Source organism: Magnolia sinica, chromosome 10 (assembly GCF_029962835.1).
Source record: "Magnolia sinica isolate HGM2019 chromosome 10, MsV1, whole genome shotgun sequence".
NCBI lineage: Eukaryota > Viridiplantae > Streptophyta > Magnoliopsida > Magnoliales > Magnoliaceae > Magnolia > Magnolia sinica.
In genome coordinates this window covers 43,981,649-44,004,744 of record NC_080582.1, presented here as the reverse complement: position 1 = coordinate 44,004,744, position 23,096 = coordinate 43,981,649, and the positions used below count along the sequence as shown (strand labels likewise).

General features: G+C 40.6%; 1 protein-coding gene across 1 annotated transcript in view; it reads right to left on the bottom strand.

Annotated features, from left to right (window-relative positions):
• LOC131258337 (uncharacterized) overlaps positions 1-23,096 on the bottom strand; it is a 97,271-nt gene that overhangs the window by 22,823 nt on the left and 51,352 nt on the right. The gene's annotated exons all lie outside the window — the stretch shown is intronic.

Genomic DNA, 23,096 nt, shown 5'->3' with positions numbered 1-23,096 from the left:
CATTGAAGGTGTTCGATTTGGCAATTTATATTTTCATTTTCACTTCTGTCGCAAATCACAACGATCTTGCAGCGTTACGCATTTTTCATGTGATAAAATTCCCTCTAGTATTGTTTATCATAATTGCCTGTCAGGGAAGCATCATACCTTACTATTCACCTCCCATGAAATTAAAAGTACTTTACTTTCTCGAAATGATTCCAACTTTTGGGATCCTCCCCCTACTTCTTTATCCAGCTCTCGCCACTCGCTTGTGTTCAGAGAATAGTGAAGTGTTGATTTCACAAGGCAGTTCATAATATTAACATCAACACCAGTTCTGATGGAATTTCTCCTCAGCAGAAGGATTACAAATTAACACTTCACTATTCTCTGAACATTTAGTTGCCTGTGCTTTTGTCTGTACTTCTCCCGCTGGATGACAGACAGTTGATTGGGAAGTGAACTGTTTTATCTTTTTGGGTATTGTGACAGGTCTCTCTAAAGGCCACTTGCATTTTGGCCTGCAATGTGACAATCAATGAGGCTGAGCCTTCCTCACATCATCTTCCTTTCTGAGACACATCAAACGGGAAGAGTATAAATCCATCCATCACCTCAACAAACATCTGTCCTCAGATCAGTGTGGAGGTGTAATGCCGTCTCCCACCCAATTTCAAATACCCATATCTCAGGGCATGTTTGGATAATCACCAATTCCAAGGAAATCAATGGAAATGGAAAAGGCTTTCCATTGATGTGACAATTTGAGATGTATAGCAAAGAAAATGGAGGATTCCAAAGCAATCATTGCACTTTTCCCTAATTATGATTCTCTGGCACAAAAAAAAAAACTAGATGACCGTTGTCTCACAAATGTAAGATTTCCACTTGCTATCTAAACAATACCCTTAAAAATGGAATCCATGTTTCAATAGTGCACATGGAAAAAATCATTGCCTAATCATTACCTTTTCTTTCAATTTCCCTTGGAATACTTGTATCCAAATGACCTCATATTACTGTTGGGCCTTGGGGGCAAAAATCCCATCCGTTCTCCACTTCAGACCCAATATTGAACAGTTTGAAAAAATGATTGCCAATATGAAAAAGGTCTTATTTGTCTTTGGGAGGGCAGATAACTCTCATCAAAGTAACATTAGTGAACCTTCTAATCTGTTATCTCTCTTCGAAATTCTGGCTTTAGTTGCTAAATTGCTTGAGTAAATCTAACATAACTTCCTATAGGATATGGTAAGGGAAAGGTGATACCCAATGGAGTCGGAGCTTGACATCCCATGTTGACCCATCATTACCTACCAATCATTGTATCCCCACCATCAACATTGTCTCTGATACCAGCCAAGGAGAAAATATAGCCAGTTTATGGTGAATGATGATTTTCCCCTTAGCTTCTCTTGGGAGAAAGATTAGCCACTGACGAGTGAACTTCTGCCTTAATTTTTGCCTCAATAGCAAACATTAATCTTCTACCCACAACTTAATAGCCTTTTTCCTTCCCTTGATTGAGATTTGTTTCTCTTGATGCAAGTGATCGACACCTGCTCCAATGTGACGGCTTTCGGATCAATTCCTTCCACTTACCGAATGCAGATTCTCAGAGAACAAAAGTGTATTGGGGGACCATGCCACCAGTGGAATGTTCCATAGGCGACAGGTTGAAGTTTCATTGCCTCATTCAATCATTTCATAAATCACACCACATGCATTTGCTGCTAAGAGGGCCTTCAAAGAAAGACCTCCATTCCCAAAGTGTTTTTCATTACCTAGTTGAATCCACACCATTGAGTCATTTACTATTTGACTGATGCCTTAAGGATATGGTGACCCTCCATGCAGCCACCATCATTGTCATAGCATTATAGTCAAACAGGACATCGATTTCGTTATCCTGAAGCTGTTTCCTTCGCACCTGGATAACTTGTGAGCCCACTCCCCCTCTCCTTTTTGGGGAGCACCTCCGAGCTGTACCTTTTTCTCAATATTCGAACGAATGTTTTTCTTGATTTAGACCATTAGCCTCCACTAAGGCTTTCATACTTCTTCCTTTCTTCAACTTGAAAGAAAGCAAAACACCACGACCTCCTAGAGCTCATATCCCAAGGTATGATAATCTCCCCACTGTTCTTATTCTTTTGAATTCCTTTTGAAAGTGTCCTACAGGAGATTAGACACAAATGGTGTCTCGCAACCTGACCACTAGTGTCTTTGGAAGACTAGATCAATTTTCCCATTTTCTAGCCCAACCCTCTCCATTATCCATGGACAGTCTCTATCCATTTTATATTATAATCTATTTACAGAAGTACCCAATAACCAGTTAAAGATTCTTAAGAAGACCAATATATGTAAGAGAGCATCTCAATACTAGTAGCTATAGGTAAGAAGTCCGCCCAACTAGTGTGTGGGGGCCAATGTGTTGTGTACAACATCCAATCCGCAGCTAGTAGGGTAGCCCCGCCACAAAATGGGATGCCCAAAAATCAAGCTAATCCAATTAGAGCTGAGCACGCGACGAGTCGACTTGCAAACTCGACTCGTTCAGACTCGAATCGTCCCAAACTGAGTGGGAGAGTCGATCTGAACCTAGAAGACTTCGTCCAATCCGAACTCAAATTGAGTCAAGTCCAGGTCACCGAGTAACTCAACTCAACTCGACCCAAAATCCGACTTGGTACTAACTCGACTCGATCCGAAACCAGACTCAACTCGAGTTCGGGTGGTGTGTGTGTGTGCGCGTGCGTCTAACCTAGATGCCACACCCGACCCAACCTCTATCCCTCCCTCCTCTCCCAAGCCCAATAGCCACCCACCACCACCAAGCCACCCTCCTCCTCCTCCTCCTCCTCCTCCTCTCTCTCTCTCTCTCTCTCTCTCTCTCTCTCTCTCTCTCTCTCTCTCCTCCACTCCCTCATCTCCCACACCCGACAGTCCCAACCCAATAGCCACCAGTTCGGTCACTCGTCTCGATTGAGCAGCTCGTTCGCACCCACCCGGCCCACTCGCTCATCGCTGACTCTCAACAACCACCCAGCTCTCCAAATCAACTAATCAAGGTAATTTTGTGTTTGGGAAGACTTCTATTTCATGATTTTCATCTATTCTTCTCTCTCTCTCTCTCTCTCTCTCTCTCTCTCTCTCTCTCTCTCCCACCCCTAATCTCCCGCACCCGACGGTCCCAACCCAATAGCCACCAGTTCGGTCGCTCGTCTCGATTGAGCAGCTCGTTCACACCCACCCGGCCCACTCGCTCGTCGCTGACTCTCAACAACCACTGTAAGACTCGAGGCCCCGAAATTTGGTTTGTACACTGGATAGCCGTTGACTGTAGGTCCATTGGCCTCGAGAATGTTTTGACTTGATCATAATGTTGTTCTGTTATCAAGCCACAAGCCGTATTTCAACCCGATGGACGAATTTTAAAGATATGGACTTAAAATGAAACAATCTAAGAAATGTCAACTATGTCCTTATTTTCTCTGGCGGAGCCCCACCATCGAGTTTTCAAAATCCGTTAGGTCCGAGAGCCTAACCGTTGTGGCCGCAGTCAAGTTACGAAGTTACTGGCAAAAACGGCATGTCAATAGGACACCCAAATTGTAAGTTATGCATAGATATGTACATGTATATTTTACTACAATAACTCAAATGACCTCGATTTCTTTAAAAATCCTTGGAATGCTTTCTTTCAAATCACTTAAATAACATTTTGTTTATTGCTACCATAAGTTTAAACTTCTTAAAATCATCACAAAACATCCCGTAACCCTCCTTTTTAGACAAAAGCCCATTTAAAACCATTTTCAAGTCCATAAATATGAAAAACCTCTTTCAACATTCCATTTCCAGCACTCTAGTTGAGAAGAAGAAGAAGAAGAAGAAAAGGAAATAGAAGTTGAGGTTGAGAACCAATCCTCTGCTAGTTACAGGTGAGTGCATAGATTAGGAGTACACATATGTGTACGTTAGGGTTTCCTTGAAAACCCTATCGCTGAATTTTCATTTAGGGTTAGGTGATTGCTAGAATTTCTGTTTTAAGGTTAGATTATTACTGGATTTTCTGTTTTAGGGTTAGGTTATCGCTGGATTTTCATTTAGGGTTAGGTGATTGCTGGAATTTCTGTTTTAAGGTTAGATTATTGCCGGATTTTCTGTTTTAGGGTTAGGTTATCGCTGGATTTTCATTTAGGGTTAGATTATTGCTGGAATTTCTGTTTTAAGGTTAGATTGTTGCTGGATTTTCTATTTTAGGGTTAGGTTCATACTGGATTTTCATTTAGGGTTAGGTGAGTGCTGGAATTTCTGTTTTGAGGTTAGATTATTGTTGGATTTGCTGTTTTAGGGTTAGGTTATCGCTGAATTTTCATTTAGGGCTAGATTATTGCTGGAATTTCTGTTTTAAGGTTAGAATATTGCTAGATTTTCTGTTTGGGTTAGGTTCTCGCTGGATTTTCATTTAAGGTTAGGTAATTGCTGAGTTTACTAATCTAGGGTTAGGTTATTGCCGGATTTTTTGAAGGTTATTGCTGGATTTTTCTGATTTAGTTAGTGAGATTATTAATGGAAGGTTGGATGATAGAGATGAGTTAGTTTTGTTTAAATTTATACGAATTGCCATCGGTTTCTCGCTGTCCCTTGCAAAGTCTGCCCACTACCTGTTTGATAAAACGTTTAAAAGAATTTTCCTTCCTCCTTTTGATGTAGTTAATTCTTGAGAAAAAGCATGTTTGTGGCATGAAGTCTGATAGCGAAATGAATTCCGGATTGGAGTTAGATTGGCTAAGTCATGTGCATATCATATGCATGGTTCATAGTTGATGTATCATTGTATGATTGAGAGTGAATGATTCATATCATGGTATGGTGATCATAGTGGGTTGTGTTGCGACAGACGATGTGTCTATGAATAGTATGTGAACCGTCTAGAAACAAGATGTATTACACGAGACCCCTATGAGAAACTTAAAATTTATGAGGAGACCACATGAGGAAGGTCATCCTTTGCTTGTCTTGAAAAACATGATCTATTGTGCTTGTGTGTGGACTCATGCATACATGCATAAGGTGATTGTAAATGCGATGAAACATACTTTGTTACGACACGAGTTGGACACCACACCGAAAATGTGTAATTCAACAGGACATGATTAGAGGGTCCGTGGGTGAAAGTCCCTAAACCCCGATTGGTACCATTGGGAGCAACCAATGCCTAGACTGAGTGGAAGAACAGAGCGTTGAAATGCCGAAATACCAAAGTAGGCAGCGACCCCCACCGACGGGTGTCGATCGGTTGAGAGGTTTGACCTGACCTGCTTATGGGCAAGCAAAGATGGGTTGTGTGTGACAAGCTCGTAAATTGTCCGTTATCGTTTTACCAGGCAACTTATGACTTCTTGCTGTTAGGCAGATAGTGAGGTTCAACACAACTGGGTTAGACTAGTTTGGCCCATGAACTATATAGTACCACCTCTGTAGTTGACCACGGTGGAAAAGTCTATACAAGTGGGTAGCAATCATATGCGAGTCCCACCTCTGTTTCAGACTTTGGTGATCCAATTGGGAAATGTGGAAAGTTGTGGAAACGTTGAAAGAGTATGTATATTACAAGTGGGTAGAAGTCCCACCTCTGTATATAAAAATGATTTGGAACATAAAAAGTGGCATAACGCACTGTATCTTTATTTTATTGTTATCGATCTAGAAAGCCTGTGCATTCCTGTGCATTATATGAGCATGACATGAAACATGCATTTTCACTGCACACACGCACTCACTGGGCTTAGTAGCTCAAGCTTTCCTTTCTTCATTTTTATAGGTGAGAGTAGGGAGCTGCAGGAGTAGAGGCTACAGACTCTAGTTGTCCTTTTTGTTTTGTACATATCAGTGTATATATTTTTTTGTAATACCCTGAATATGTATATCAGGTATAGTAAATATGACATGGTTTATGTTTTGGTTTTGCCTTGATGTGCTTAGTTGTACACAGTAATATATGATGAAGTTTTGAGAAATGCTACGTGTTTGTCATTTTGACTTTCAGAAATCCTCCTTGTGGAGCCCCGCTTATGGGACTTAGTATGTGATAGTTGGAAGTCCCAAAATCGGAGTTCTACGGAGGCTGTCAACCAAAATATGGTGTATAGTAATCATGGTTTACCAACACTAGATTTAGGGTCGTGACAGAAAATGGTATCAGAGCATGATCTGGAAAATATCTGCATAAATCATATAATGTATTTACTATATGTTGTTGTGTTAGAGTTGTTAGGTTCATGTTTTGCCTAGTAGAGGAGTTGTATGGTTATTTACTATTGTGTCTATTGTATAGGTTTCCTTGTTCTTTGTTCTTTTTAGGCTAATTCGGTGTTTTATCTATAGGATGCCGCCTAGAAAGAATCATGTTCAGACTCCTCCAGTGCAACCCAAGTCTAAGTCAAAATCTACGTCAAAATCTGTTCAGACTCCTCCAGTGCAACCCAAGTCTAAGTCAAAATCTACGTCAAAATCTGTTCAAGATCCAGTTATACCTATTCCTACAACACAACTTCAACAATTGTTATAGACTATGTCAACTATAACGGCTAATCAAAAGAAGCGATCTAGTTATACTCCTGAGACATCAGCGCAGGAGCGGGCCAGTGCTCTTTTTATGGAGTTTAGACGTCTAGATCCACCTTGTTTTTCTGGTAAGCTAGATCCTATGGCAGCCGAGTTATGGAAGTCAGAAATAGAGAAACTTTTTCAAGTTATGGGTTGTACTTCCAAGCAATGTGCTACCTTAGGGACTTATCAATTGCAAGGAGAGGCAGAACAATGGTGGAAGTCCGTTGTTCATTCAGTAAATCCAAAATTTGTGCAGACATGGGAAGCATTTAAAGACTAGTTTGATCGTAAGTTTTTCCCCGTAGCTGTTCGTCGTCAGAAAGGACATAAATTTGATTCTTTGGTTTAGGGTGAGATGTCTGTTGCTGACTATGAGGCTCGTTTTATAGAATTATCTAGTTTTGCTCCACATTTAGTAGCCAAATGATTTAAAGGCAAGGAAATTTAAGGATGGTTTGTGTCCTAGTTTGCGATCTCGAGTTAGAAGGTTTGAGTTGTCGACTCTTGAGGGATTAATAGCGAAGGCACAGATTTTTTAGTCTGATTGGAACCAACAACAAAGTACGCATCCATCTACTTCTAATCAGCAAAGGAAGAGGAGATTTATTTCAGAGAGTGGTAGTAGTTTTCAGCCCTTTTCATCCCCAAAGAGGCCTACAGTTATATATGATAATGCAGCCAGACCTGATGTAAGACCCCCAGTATCACCATCTGTTCCTCAATGACAATTTTTAGCCAAACCTGATATCAGATCCCCAGTATCACCGTCTGTTCCTCAGCGACAGTTTTTCGGAGCCTGTTATAATTGTGGTGGTGTAAGGCACCGTAAAAAGGATTGTCCCAATTCGCAGAAACAATAGCCATATCAACCACCTAGACATCAGCAGCCCCAGCAACAAAGGCCACCATATAGGACACAGTATAGGCCCCAACAACAACAGTCTCAACAGCAGTCACAGCGGCAGTAAGGTAGACAACCCTTACCCCTTCAGACGCAACCTCGTGTTTATGCAATCCAGAAGAGAGATTCTCAGACTAAGGGAATCATAGAAGATATACTTGTAGTATCATCCCTTTTTGCAAGTGTCTTTTTTTATTCTGGCGCATCACATTCATTTATAGCAGATAGTTTTTGTCAGTCGTTAGAATTGCCGAAAACATCGATGACCAAGGGATTAGAGCTCTTGAATCCTTTAGGGAAAAGAATGGTGTTGAGTTCTATATGCCAGGACTGTCCTGTTTACATAGTAGAGTATGCCCTTCCAATCGATTATTATGTTTTGGAGTTGTTAGAGTATGATGTGATTTTGAGAATGGACTGGTTATCCAAGTACCATGCCGTGTTGGACTGTACAGCTAAGACAGTCACCTTTTCTATACCTGACCAACTTCGATTTCAGTTTGTGGCTAATCCTAAAGATAAGTTTATAGAGACTTTGATGTCCTGTATTCATAAAGAGTCTAAAGGTGTATGTATTGAACAATTGCTGGTAATACGTGATTTTCCAGATGTTTTTCAGGAAATTCCAGGTTTGACACCCGTTAGACGTACAGAATTTCGAATAGATATTATCCTTGGCACTGCTCCTATATCCAAAGCCCCTTATCGTATGGCACCGTTAGAGTTGCATGAGTTGCAAAGACAGATAGATGAATTACGTCGTTTGGAGTTTATTTGCCCGAGTACTTCACCTTGGGGAGCGCCTGTGCTTTTTGTAAAGAAGAAAGATGGTTCTTTACGGTTGTGTGTCGACTATAGAGGACTTAATAAGGTGACGATTAGAAACAAGTATCCGCTCCGAAGAATAGATGATTTATTTGATCAGTGGAGTGGTGAGCAGTATTTCTCGAAGATAGATTTACGGTCTGGGTATCATCAGATTCGAGTTTGGGAGGAAGATATCCGAAGACAGCTTTTGTGTCAAGTCAGGTCATTTGGTCTGACTAATGCACCTGCAGTATTTATGTAATTGATGAATGAGGTATTCCGTCCTTATTTGGACCAGTTTATTGTTGTTTTTATTGATGATATTTTAATATATTCGAAGACAAGGGAAGATCATGAGTGTCACTTGGAGATGACGTTGCAAACCCTTCATGCCCACCAGCTATATGCAGGGAATGCCAAATCGGTTACGTATCGGCCGTATCGGCCGATACGTAACGGTAACGGTACGCACCGTTACCCGATTCGGGGCCGAAACGGCCGATTCCAATTTTTGTACCCGTATCGGCCGATACGGGGCCGATACGCCCGTAACGGTCGAAAAACGGCCATTTTTTTTTTTGCATTTTGAGCTCCGTTTTTGATGTTTTTTCGAAATTTCTTGCTTCCAAACTCCTTCTCACTCCTTCTACTACTAATTTCGACCAACCTTGGCTGGATATTTGTGGAAAAAACACATTATATTGGCGGATTTTGTTGAATCAAAGCTTGGTGGGCCATTTTTCATAAATTTGTCAAAAATAGGTATTTATACTTTTTTTAATATGTTTTGCTGTTTTAATTATCTCATATGATGTGTTAATCATAGTAGAACATGTTAATATGCAATTTACAGATTTGGGGTGCCATTTAATATTTTTTTAATATTTTTTTCTATTTACGCATGAATTTTGCCCCTTTTTTTTAAAATTCAAAAAATCAATTTTTAATGATTGTTTTGCTGTTTTAATCACTCCATATGATGTGTTAATCATAGTAGAACATGTTAATGTGCATTTTACAGATTTGGGGTCCCATTTTATATTTTTTTAATATTTTTTTCTATTTACGCATGAATTTTGCCCCTTTTTTTTAAAATTCGAAAAATCAATTTTTAATGATTGTTTTGCTGTTTTAATCACTCCATATGATGTGTTAATCATAGTAGAACATGTTAATGTGCATTTTACAGATTTGGGGTCCCATTTTATATTTTTTAAATATTTTTTTTCTATTTACGCATGAATTTTGCCCCTTTTTTTTAAAATTCGAAATATCAATTTTTAATGGTTGTATTACTGTTTTAATCATGTCATATGATGTGTTAATCATAGTAGAATATGTTAATGTGCATTTTACAGATTTGGGGTGCCATTTTATAATTTTTTAATATTTTTTTCTATTTACGCATTAATTATGGCCCTTCTTTTTTAAATTTAAAAAATAATTTTTTAATGATTGTTTTACTGTTTTAATCATGCCATGTGATGTGTTAATCATAGTAGAACATGTTAATGTGTATTTTACAGATTTGGGGTGTCATTTTATAATTTTTTTCTATTTTCGAATTAGTGACTTTATGTTTTTATTTGCTTATATTGGACAGGTTTTGCTTGGAGCTTCTTAGGGTTTAGTTAGAATATAAAATCATCTTTATTAACATAGGTCATACACTCATACTCAAATCTAATTATCTAGTGTCTACCTAAGCCTAAAGAAATGTCTGGATCTGGCCAACAACAAGTAAGTGATGATATTGGATGGCAACATTGTGAGAGGGTTGGTGGTACTAGGCACCAAATGAAGTGCAAGTATTGTGATAGACTAGTGACTGGTGGAATTACCCGTCTCAAACAACATTTGGCACATCGAAAGGGTCAAGTTGCGCCATGTAGTAGAGTACCGAAAGAGATAATGCTTTTAATGCAAGCTAGTCTGGATGAGTCAAAGGGTAAACGTGCTGCTGTACAAAAGAAGAAAGATAATATTTTGGATGCAGCTCGACAGGAAGTGTTTGGTCCTGAATATATGGGCATTCGTAATGAAGATATTATTGATTCTGACGAAGATTCAGATCGAGAACTTACTATAGCTAGGAGAGAGAGCTTGCGTCTAGCTCGTGAAGAGGAAGAACGTCGCCGCATGTTTGGCACGCATGGGTCAGTGCGTGATACAGGGGGGGAGTGGGAGTGCAACTGCTTCTGCAGGTGGGGGTGGGGGTGGGAGTGGAGGGGTAGGTTTGGTGGGTTACGACGTATGTTTGGGAGCCGACGACAGACATCTTCACATGATGCCCCTATACGTTTGGATGAAGAAGTAAATGAGCCTAGGAGACCCTCTATTGATCCAATCCTATTTAGGAAAGAATCAACTAAACAAAAGAAGATAAAACAAATGTGGAGTAGAACTTCCGTTGAGAAATTAGGTAGAGCAGCAGCAAAGTTATTTATGCATGCCAACATACCTCCTAACGCAGCCAATTCTCCATATTGGCAGGTGGTAATTGATGCAACAGCAGAAGCAGGTGAAGGAATAAAAGCTCCTACGGCTAAGGAGATTAGGGGGAAATGGACAGATGCAGAGTATGCGGATGTGAAAGCATACGTGGCTACCTTTAAACCTGTATGGCAAGCCAGAGGATGCACAATCATGTGTGATGGTTGGACTGGCCCAACCAGACGCAGCATGATCAACTTCATGGTATACTGCCACTTAGGAACTATATACCACAAGTCAATTGATGCCTCAGAGGCAACAAAAAATGCTACTTATATTAATGGACTAATGGATAAAGTTGTGGACGAGATTGGAGAGGAGAATATAGTGCAGATTGTGATAGATAATGAAGCAACATATAAGCTTGCAAGACATATGTTGATGGATAAGAGAAAACATCTTTTTTGGTCACCATGTGCTGCCCATTGTATTGATCTTATATTGGAAGATATTGGGAAGAAGAAGAATGTTAAGGAAATGGTCGAAAGGGCAAGGGAAGTGACGACGTTTATTTACAACCATAATCAAGTAGTTGCAATAATGAGAAAGTTCATGAAAGGACGAGAGTTGTTGAGGCCTGCGGCGACTAGATTCGCAACAAACTTTATAGCATTAGAGAGTTTATTCCAGCATAGAGAAGAGTTGAGTGAGATGTTCGCTTCCCGAGAATGGCTCAACACAAAACATGGGAAGAAGACATCAGGAATACCGGTCGAAGTTGTGAACACCATACGGGACAACAAGTATTGGAAGAAGGTCAAGGCGATCCTAAAGGTGATGGAGCCACTAATGAGGGTACTCCGTCTTGTTGAATCCGATAAAGTACCTACCATGGGCTTCCTATATGATGTCATGGATAAGGTAAAGCTTGCAATTCAACGTGATTGTAGAAGTTGGCAGACTTATTGGAAGATGATCGACAAGAGATGGACAAACCAACTCCATCACGATCTTCATGCAGCAGGTTACTACCTAAATCCTAGGTATAGATATGCCCAATCATTTGTTGCGGATGATGAAGTTCGTGTCGGGCTAAAAAATGTGATAAAGAGATTAGAGCCTGACTTAGATCTGCAAATAAAGGCATTAAATGAATTAGATACATTTGGAAATCGCCTTTGGAGATGCTCTTGCATAGCATGCAGTATCTAGATTGCAACCGGCCGAATGGTGGATTAATTTCGGAGAGAGTACGAAGGCTCTCCAAAAAATTGCAGTAAAAGTTTTGAGCCAGACAACATCTTCCTCTAGCTGCGAAAGGAATTGGAGTTGTTTTGCGCTCATTCATTCAAAGAATAGGAATAGATTGCAGACTAGAACATTAGATAGACTTGTCTTCATGCACTACAATATAAAACTAAGAATGCGACGACATCATAGGAGCATTACAGCTGCTGATGACGGAGACTACTGTCCAATAAACTTGGATAATATTTATGATGAGGATGACCCACTTCTACCTTGGTTGGAAACAAGGGAAAAACAAATTGAAGAGGATAGTGAAGAATTGGAAATTGATGACCCAGAAATACGCAGAGCGCAACAAGAGAGTCGTGCAGATGTGTTGGACCCAGTAAGAGGGGCAGCGTTTATGCCACGTACAGATACGGCTCAAGATCAACAAAAGAGTACGAGCAGTGGTAGCATGACCGTGTCGGATGAAGACGATGACCCCCCTGCCCCTGGTGCTGGCACTTCTAGTGTTGCTCAGTGCCCTATACAGCCGTCTACAGATCACGATGTCGATGAACAACGACGAGGTGGTACACGAGGTCGGACTTATGAGTGTATCGAGTCACGATACAGCCAGCAGGAGGTGGGTACATCTAGTGGTGCACCGGGTCCGAGAGGTTCGGAACATCAGCAGGCTCATGGTCTTGGTTATTATGATGGATATTCTTATGGTGAATTGAATTATGATGGTTATACTGAGCCTGTTCCATCACATTCATGTTGGAGTAGCCCTCCTGATCAATATTCATATGATTATAGATATCTAGATCCAAATCCAAGTTACTCATCACAGCAGACGCACTCTCAATCTCAAGATTCTCAACAGACTGAGTATGGGCACCAGTATGGCTATTCGACGGGCACTGGTGGATATCCTTATTCCGGGTCAGAGTCGTTGCCTAGTCAGGATCAGTCATCCTCTAGTTTCGTTAATCTAGTATTTCCTTCTGGCACTGGATATTATGGATATGTAGCACCTACACCTATTGGACAGCCTCAGCTTGATGGTGACGATGACGATGATGTGGAGGTCGAGCAACCACAAAAAAGCAGATTTTCATTTTGGTGGTGACTTGTGATTATGACTTGTGAGTATATATTTGTGTTAAGGTAAGTATTTGTTGCAGCAGACAGCTCACAACAGTATTATTGCAAGAAGCCATGCACACACTTGACACTGCCGAACTTGTATTTAAAATAGCTCCCCTGACAACCAATCAAGTAATCCTTAATCAAGTTGCAGGGGAGTATATCAGACACTACTAATTATTATTTTTTAATATTCTTGACTTGAGGATGACAGGTCATAGACAGGAATTACACTATCACAGTCACGTGCATGGTGCACCACACTCCACAGGACCACAGGTATGTTCGAGAAATTCCTCAAAAATAATTGCAAACACCTGATGTAAGATATTTTCATTTTACATTCATTCTAATATATCTATCATTGATAGTAGATAGTTAGAAAATTAAATATATGAATTTTGTAGTCAAATTCAGGTTATCTGGTTCATAAATTCATCAGACAGTCCGATACAACTTCTCACCAAAGAGTGGACCGTTACACCACCATAAACATGTTCCAATTTATAAATGAATGCATATTTGGAATGCTTAGAATATTCTGGATTTAATCCATATTTTTTCATATTTTTTTGGCAAAAAAAATTTTTTGCACCGTTACAGGCCGTTACGCCCCCGTATCACCGTTACGCCCCCGTATCCGTATCGGTTTTGGAGGACACCGTTACGCCAATCGATACCGATACGGGACACCTTGGCTATATGCTAAACTGGAAATATGTGAGTTTTGGCAGGAAGAAGTGAAATTTTTAGGGCACACAATTTCAAAGAATGGAGTTTCAGTTGATCCAGCTAAGGTTGAAGCAGTTTTGCAATGGAAACAGCCGAAGAATGCATCTGAGATTCGGAGTTTCTTAGGTTTAGCAAGGTATTACAGACGTTTTGTTAAACGATTTTCTCGTATAGCTGCCCCACTGACTCGATTGACTCGAAAGGATGCAATGTTTGTTTGGAGTGGAGCCTATGAGCGGGCATTTGCGGAACTAAAAACTCATCTTACGACGGCACCGATTCTCACTCTTCCATCTGGGAGTGAGGGTACTACAGGCGCTTCATCAAGGAATTCTCAAGGATCGCGCGACCGCTCACTCAGCTGACAAAGAAGAATGCCCGTTTCACATGGGACGAGAACACGGAAGCAGCCTTTCAGGAGTTAAAGATGAGGCTAACCTCTGCACCGATGCTTACTCTCCCTCAAGAAGGAGAGGAGTTCGTGGTATACAGCGACGCCTCGAAGTTAGGTTTAGGTTGCGTACTGATGCAGAACGACAGGGTGATCGCTTATGCTTCTCGTCAGTTGAAGAAGCACGAGGAGAATTACCCGACTCATGACCTGGAGTTGGCAGCTGTGGTATTTGCTCTAAAAATATGGAGGCATTATCTCTACGGAGAGGACTTCCAGTTATTTTGCGACTACAAGAGTCTGAAATATATATTCACGCAAAAGGACTTGAATATGCGACAACGTCGGTGGATGGAGACCCTTAAGGACTTCCATTTTAATATATCTTACCATCCTGGTAAGGCAAACTCGGTGGCTGATGCTCTGAGTCGGAAGAAGAAGCATGAACTGATAGTCACTCTGATGATTAAAGAGTGGGAAATGATGGAGTTTGTCCAGGATTTTGATGTCCAACTCACACTCGATGAACCAGATGCTTATGTGGCTCTTTTGACTGTGGAACCGACCCTGGTTCGACATGTGATTTCTGCCCAAGACCAGGACGCATGGCTTACCAAGATAAAGGAGAAGTGTAGAAGCGAGGAGATTGCTGGTTGGAGTATTGGCAATGACGGCGGTCTCCGATATCAAGGACGAGTATGCGTACCTGACAATGCAGATCTAAGGAAAGAAGTGATGGTAGAAGCGCATCATTCCAAGTTGGCAATACACCCCGGGAGTACGAAGATGTACAATAACGTGAAGAGGCAGTATTGGTGGAGCAACATGAAGAAAGATATAGCAGGTTTTGTAGCAAGATGTATGGTGTGCCAGAAGATAAAGGTCGAGCATCGCAAGCCCGCAGGACTTCTTCAACCACTACTTGTGGCAGAATGGAAGTGGGACAGCATCTCTATGGATTTCATTTCAAGACTTCCTAGGACTCAGAAGAAGCATGACTCGATATGGGTTATTGTGGATAGATTGACAAAGTCTGCTCGATTCCTTCCCATTCGTACGACAGACTCAACAAATAATCTGGCTAAGCTGTACATTCATGAAGTCGTTCGATCGTATGGGGTTCCTCGGGAGATCATATCAGACCGTGACTCCCGGTTCACATCCACCTTTTGGAGGAGGTTACAGGAAGAACTTGGCACAGAACTCAAGTTTAGCACAGCTTTTCACCCCCAGACAGATGGACAGACAGAGAGAGTAAATCAGGTTTTGGAAGATATGCTAAGAGCGTGTGCCCTCGATTACAAGGGAAATTGGGACGACCATTTGCCACTCGTAGAATTTGTTTATAATAACAGTTTCCAGTCCAGTATAGGCATGGCACCTTACGAAGCTCTTTATGGTCGCCCCTGCCGAGCTCCTCAGTGTTGGGCAGAAGTAGGAGAACGAAGTTTGTTAGGACCTGAGCTCGTCCAGGTTACCACTCAGGTAATCGATATTATTCGAAAACGTTTGCGCACTGCCCAGAGTAGACAGAAAAGCTATGCAGATAATCGACGACGCAACCTCGAGTTTGCAACTGGCGATCATGTATTTCTAAAGGTTTCACCTATGAAGGGTTTGATGAGGTTCGGACAGAAAGGAAAGCTTGCACCTCGTTTCATTGGACCTTTCGAAATTTTGGATCGCGTGGGAGCAGTAGCATACCGCCTTGTGCTACCTACTGCACTGACAGGTATCCACAACGTCTTTCACGTATCTATGTTAAAGAAGTACACACCGGATGAATCGCACATTGTTAGCTGGGAGCAGATTGAACTTACAGATGACGCTTCTTACACCGAGGAACCTATCCGCATTCTGGATCATAAGGAGCAAGTCCTGCGGACAAAGACTATACCATTGGTCAAGGTCCTTTGGTCCCATCACGGAAAAGAAGAGGCAACTTGAGAACGAGAAGCAGAAGTCATGGAAAAGTACCCTCACTTATTCAATAACGCGTCACAGGTAATTTCAAGGGCAAAAATTTATTTATTTATTTATTTGTTTATTATTATTATTATTATTATTTTAGAGGGTAGATATATATATGGTAACATCTCGATTTCCACGTAAGCCAATTACATCCACACCTATTCATGTACATCCACCTCACGAGGGATAAAGTAAAATACTAAACATAACAGATCAGTACAAGTGGAACAAATAAATAAATTTTGGGGACGAAATTTTGTTAAGGGGGGTAGATTGTAACACCTCGAACTTTTCAATACCAATTTAACTATTCTCACCTTGCATCTATCCTCAAACCTGAATCTGACCCCTGGGAATGACCTTCATCCATAAATCAAGTCATCCGACCGTTGATCATGTGGTCGGATACATGTACCTTCCCTCGACTAAATCGGTGAATAACTCTTTAACCATAATGATTTAGATGCAAGTTATTTTGTAAGAATTGTTTAGAAATAGACATAAAACCAAGTAGAACTGTTAGATTTCACAAAACTCTTACATTAACAATAATTACAAAAATGCCATCAACCTATACCTTGAATTCAAATTCACATGGTTCTCATGATCCGTTTCATGTGAAATTTTATACCGGGTCTAATTATCATAAATCAACCGAACACATAAAATTTCAGCCCTTAGATCCTATTAATTTAGCTACTTGGTCCCTACATCCGTCCATACACTTATCAGATCAAGATTCTGATCCGTTCACCTTGTTCACACCATATGAATATGCTTAACCCACCATTAGAATTACAATCTGAGAAACCTACACGTGTGAATAAGACACCCTAATCTGACGATACACATGCTTTACCCCTAATCCTCCTGAAACCCGCTTTACATATTATCCGTTTACGAAACTGACCGTATACCCACCTACATACATAGTAAGAGTGTTAACCATTAAGTTCTCTTATTTTTAGCTAGTCATCTGACCCCCGGTCATATTTGGATCTGCCAAACGGGCCACAAGAACATCACGGTAAACCGATCATCATGAAGATCTTAGGTTCTAAGTCCAAACTGCCCGGTAACTTGTTGATTTGAGGTGTACAAATATTATTTTGGAATTTTGCAGTATATTAGCCATTAAAAGAATATTTTATTCATCTTCGGGAGATCGGGACCCAAACTGGATCACAGGAAAGAGCACGAAAAATGATGCATGTTCGTCAAATTTCAAGACATTCGGACGGCACATTTCGACATAACAGGCGTCGGATGCCGGTTGAGAAATGGATGGCGAGTTCGTAAATAGTGAATGCCATTACATGCCACCATTGATGCTTGAATCGGATAGTATGGCCCACCCGATCAACAGATCTGCCCCATTTTTGGACCTTAATCCTAGCAGGATATGGGGAACACAATGAACAGAGCGGATCGTACAACTATAAGTAGTAAAGTGAACTTCTCACAAAATATCAATTCATTCAAATTTCTACGTGCATGGGGTTTGACGTTAAATACCATTTAATGTATTAACAGATCGTGTGGCCCACCTGGAAAGCGGATCTGACTCAAACTTGGGGCTGTGGGCTACAATGACATGCAAATAGTGGTGAATGGCATGGATTCTCCGAAAGATTATCACAAGTGGACCCCACCTAATCAAACAGAATTGGCATTTTTTCCGCACAAGCTAGCTGTTGTTACAGCGACTAAACCGAGCGGAATGACGGGTTTCACCCCACTTCCCTACCCCCCGTGTGGATCACTTGATCAATGGATTCTCACCATATTTTGGGCCCTGGCCTAAAACAACCCTACAAAACTAATGAACGGATTAGATCTATGGAAATGCCATTAAAGTGGACCCCACTCAATGCTACAGTAAGTCACAACTCTCCAAGATAGAAATCCTTCCGAAATATGTATTCAAATTCAAAAAGAACTACCTCCGTTTCTTCCTCCTAAAACAATCACGTTCCAACTAGGATTAGCATCAATAGATCAATCACGTTCCAACTAGGAATAGCATCAATAGATCTCACCACTCCATATGGGATGATCCCCACCCTCAGTGGACCCTGCTAACTGAAGGACCGATTTGGAAAAGGAACTCTCTCGCATGCTACACCAATGCCCATGAAAATCGTCATTGTAACGATATGTAGTTTAGATTTGGGGTGTGCCCCATTAGCATGGGCCACTTGAGTTATGATCTTGCACCACCCATAGTCAGATGGCCTAAATAGGACCCATAAAACATGACAGACGGTATGGATCTCACTAATCCTCACTGAAGGCCCCACACATTGGTGGTGCATGTACACATAATGTGTACACTCCTGAGGATCACCAAAACCAAGGCTAGCCAAGATTTCAGCCCAGATTTCACGTGAAGGATATGCACGGGTCCTCATGTTTACAAAAGACTTCCCGTCCCACCAGTATAAGCCACGACAGAAAGAAAAGAAGAAACGTGGGAGGAAGAGAAAGCTGAAAGATTCAGGTAAAACCCCAGATCTGAACTCCAATTCCCACCATTATTAGAATTTAGCCGTTCTCCCGTTTAGTTGGATTTAAATTCTCCTGTTTTGATCACCTCATGTAGTTTTCTGTTTTAAAATTTCGATTCCAGTTCCAGTGCGGATCTCTTGAAACCGGTTGCATTTCGGCCACATTAAAAGGTCTGGCTCTCACTTCCTGATTTTAATATATAAGTATCTATCTTTTCATCTTTGCTATCAAACCCCTCTCTTATTGGTATTATTACCAAATAAATCCTAATCGTGCACGCCAGTTGGCCGAAGTTTTCCATCCCACCTGCCGACTTGGATGGGGTACTACTTCTCTAGTAATCTGAGGGGCCCACATGATCTCTGGTTTGATCACTATACATATATTCCATGTGGAGTGTGGTTAACGTTACCTGGATCTTACATGTGTCAATGTTCGACCCGGCTAGGTAATCTAGACCTTAGGTTGAGATCTTAACCCTAAATAGTTTGTAAGCTTGAACATAACTGTATAAATTTATAACTCATGATAGGGTTTGATTCTAAGGAAGCACGCACTCCCTAGCAACACTAGTAGGCGATTCAAAGTATAAGGTGATGTTTTTTCCCCTTAAGCTTTCCATTTCCAAATTGGTTTAAGTTATAGTCTTTATCAAATGTTAAAATTTTTAATTCATAGCATGTGATCTCTTATATGATTTATATATGATTTACGATTGATAAATGGGAAATATGATTGCATGTGATAGTTGCTACATGATAGCTCTCATTTTAATTTATAGTTCACATCATGACCTGTTTTGATTATTATGCTTAACATATGCCTGTCATGCTATATCAGTATAATTCTCATATGAATTGTTGTAAGTCATTATGAACCTATATTCACTACACTTATTAGTGGGTAAACCCTCTAGTGTATGTGAACTCAGACTTAGGATGTAACATGATGGAGTGTGGAATTGAATGAACCCTTGATTGAAGGTTATGTAGGACATGAGATTCCCTACTCAATTAATTTAATTGACCACTGATCAATGGGTTTCATTAAGCATCCTAAGGTGGGAGAAATCTCATGAGCCAGGGATGGTAGTAATGGTACACTATGCCCGAGCTGTCGGCCTACGCTGGGTGACGAGCCCCCCGTAGTGACCATTGAGTAACTTAAAATGGCTGATTGTAATTGGAATAATAACGGGTTGGCTGATCATGCATCCATAGCATATTGGCGATGACGGGTGGCTAATTCTGGATGTTGTAGCATGTTCCCTTAGGAGCATTAAGGGATAACTTTGCTAGCTCCCAGACCACCGACTATCGACCTATTTGTCCGACTGGATACATCCCCAGGTCGATGATTGCATGGGTGACGAGCCCAAGTCCGACTGGATAAACATCCCCAGGTCGATGCACATTCATGCATCCATGCATATAAAAAGACTGCATCATGTACTATTTTGAATGTTTGTTGTTTTTAACTATGCTTAGCTAAGGCGGCGGTGTGTAATCTTGAGGGGAATTCACACTGAGCTGGCCACTCATTCATCGAATATCCAACCGTACAGAGTATGCAGGTATAGGTGGAGAAAACGATAGTACTGACCCTGATGGTACGATGGTGGAGCCTGAAAACGAATATTACGAAGACGAGCCGCAACAAGAAGCTGCCGGTTGTTTCGATTTAAATTAATAGCAGTAGTGCTCTTATGTTTAATTTGATACATTGATAATTTTTGTTTAAAAATAAAAAAGTGTAATAAGGCCCCCAGCTGGGTGGGCTAAATAATTGAGCTTATATGATATTAATCCATGCTTGCTTACGCTATCATACTCTGATTTTAATCTTCCGCTAGATCTCTGATTTATTAACTCTCGGGTTTCCAGAACAAGTCTCGTACTTGGGTTCTGGAAACACGGGGTGTTACAGTTTACCAAGAACCTTACGTCGACATGATGCTATATGGGTTATTGTAGACCGTTTGACAAAGACAGCCCACTTTCTTCCTATTTGTATTTCTTGGTCTAAAGATCGACTCGCAACATTGTTTATAAACGAAATTGTTAGATTACATGGTGTACCTGTTTCGATTGTATCTGACCAAGATCCGAGGTTTATATCAAAGTTTTGGAAGAGTTTTCAAAAAGCAATGGGGATGACTTTAAGATTTAGCACAGCATATCATCCACAAACAGATGGGCAGTCCGAAAGAGTTAACCAGATTCTCGAGGACATGCTAAGATCATGTGCCTTAGATTTCTCTGGTAGTTGGGACGGCCACTTGCCGTTAGCAGAATTTGTGTATAATAATAGTTTTCAGGCTACTATTGGCATGGCACCTATGAGGCGTTATATGGTAGACCTTGTAGGTCCCCAAGTTGTTGGACTGAGATTGGTGAGCGATGTCTTTTAGGTCCCGATGTTGTCCGGAAAACGTCTGAAAAGATTGATCTTATTCGACAATGTATGCTTACAGCTCAAAGTCAGCAGAAGAGTCTTGCAGATCACCGGCGTACACCCTTAGAGTTTGTCGAGGGAGACCGTGTATATCTCTGAGTTTCACCAGTGAAAGGTGTAGTACGATTTGGTGTTAAGGGAAAGTTAGCCCCAAGGTCTATAGGGCCCTTTGATATTGTTGGACGAGTTGGCACAGTAGCTTATCATCTCGCTTTGCCACCCCAATTATCTGGAGTTCATAACGTTTTTCACGTCTCGATGCTTCGTAAATGTGATCCGAAGATAATAGCATTGATTGGCAATCCTTAGCAGTTCGGGAAGATGCATCCTATATCGAGCAGCCAATTCGCATCGAGGATAGAAAAGAACAAGTTCTTCATACTAAAGTCATTCCCTTAGTTAAAGTCCAATGGGGTTATCATTCTATAGAAGAAGCAACCTGGGAACGGGAAGCAGAGATACGCAGTCGTTACCCTCATCTATTTGATTCCTAGGTACATATAAAGATGATATGGTTATTGTTGTAGTGTATTGTTATAACCGGATATATCTTGAAATTTCGAGGACGAAATTTTTTTTAGGAGAGAAGAGTTGTAAGACCCGAGGCCCCGAAATCTGGTTTGTACATTGGATAACCGTTGACTGTAGGTCCATTGGCCTCAAGAATGTTTTGACTTGATCATAATGTTGTTCTGTTATCGAGCCGCAAGCTGTACTTCAACCCGATGGCCGAATTTTAAAGATACGGACTTAAAATGAAACAATCTAAGAAATGTCAACTATGTCCTTATTTTCTCTGGCGGAGCCCCACCATCGAGTTTTCAAAATCCGTTAGGTCCGAGAGCCTAACCGTTGTGGCCGTAGTCAAGTTACGGAGTTATTGGCAAAAACGGCATGTCAATAGGACACCCGAATTGTAAGTTATGCACAGATATGTACACTTATATTTTACTAAAATAACTCAAATGACCTTGATTTTTTTAAAAATCCTTGGAATGCTTTCTTTCAAATCACTTAAATAACATTTTGTTTATTGCTACCATAAGTTTAAACTTCTCAAAATCATCATAAAATATTCCATAACCCTACTTTTTAGACAAAAGCCCATTTAAAACCATTTTCAAGTCCATAAATATGAAAAACCTCTTTCAACATTCCATTTCCAGCACTCCAGTTGAGAAGAAGAAGAAGAAGAAAAGAAAATAGAAGTTGAGGTTGAGAACCAATCCTCTGCTAGTTACAGGTGAGTGCATAGCTTAGGAGCACGCATATGTGTACATTAGGGTTTCCTTGAAAACCCTATCGCTGAATTTCCATTTAGAGTTAGGTGATGGCTGGAATTTCTGTTTTAAGGTTAGATTATTGCTGGATTTTCTGTTTTAGGGTTAGGTTATCGCTGGATTTTCATTTAGGTCAGGTGATTGCTGGAATTTCTATTTTAAGGTTAGATTATTGCCGGATTTTCTGTTTTAGGGTTAGATTATCGCTGGATTTTCATTTAGGGTTAGATTATTACTGGAATTTCTGTTTTAAGGTTAGATTGTTGCTAGATTTTCTGTTTTAGGGTTAGGTTCATGCTGGCTTTTCATTTAGGGTTAGGTGAGTGCTGGAATTTCTGTTTTAAGGTTAGAATATTGCTGGATTTTCTGTTTGGGTTAGGTTCTCGCTGGATTTTCATTTAGGGTTAGGTAATTGCTGAGTTTACTAATCTAGGGTTAGGTTATTGCCGAATTTTCTAAAGGTTATTGCTGGATTTTTCTGATTTAGTTAGTGAGATTATTAATGGAAGGTTGGATGATAGAGATGAGTTAGTTTTGTTTAAATTCATACGAATTGCCATCAGTTTCACACTGTCCCTTGCAAAGTCCGCCCACTACCTGTTTGACAAAACGTTTAAAAGAATTATCCTTCCTC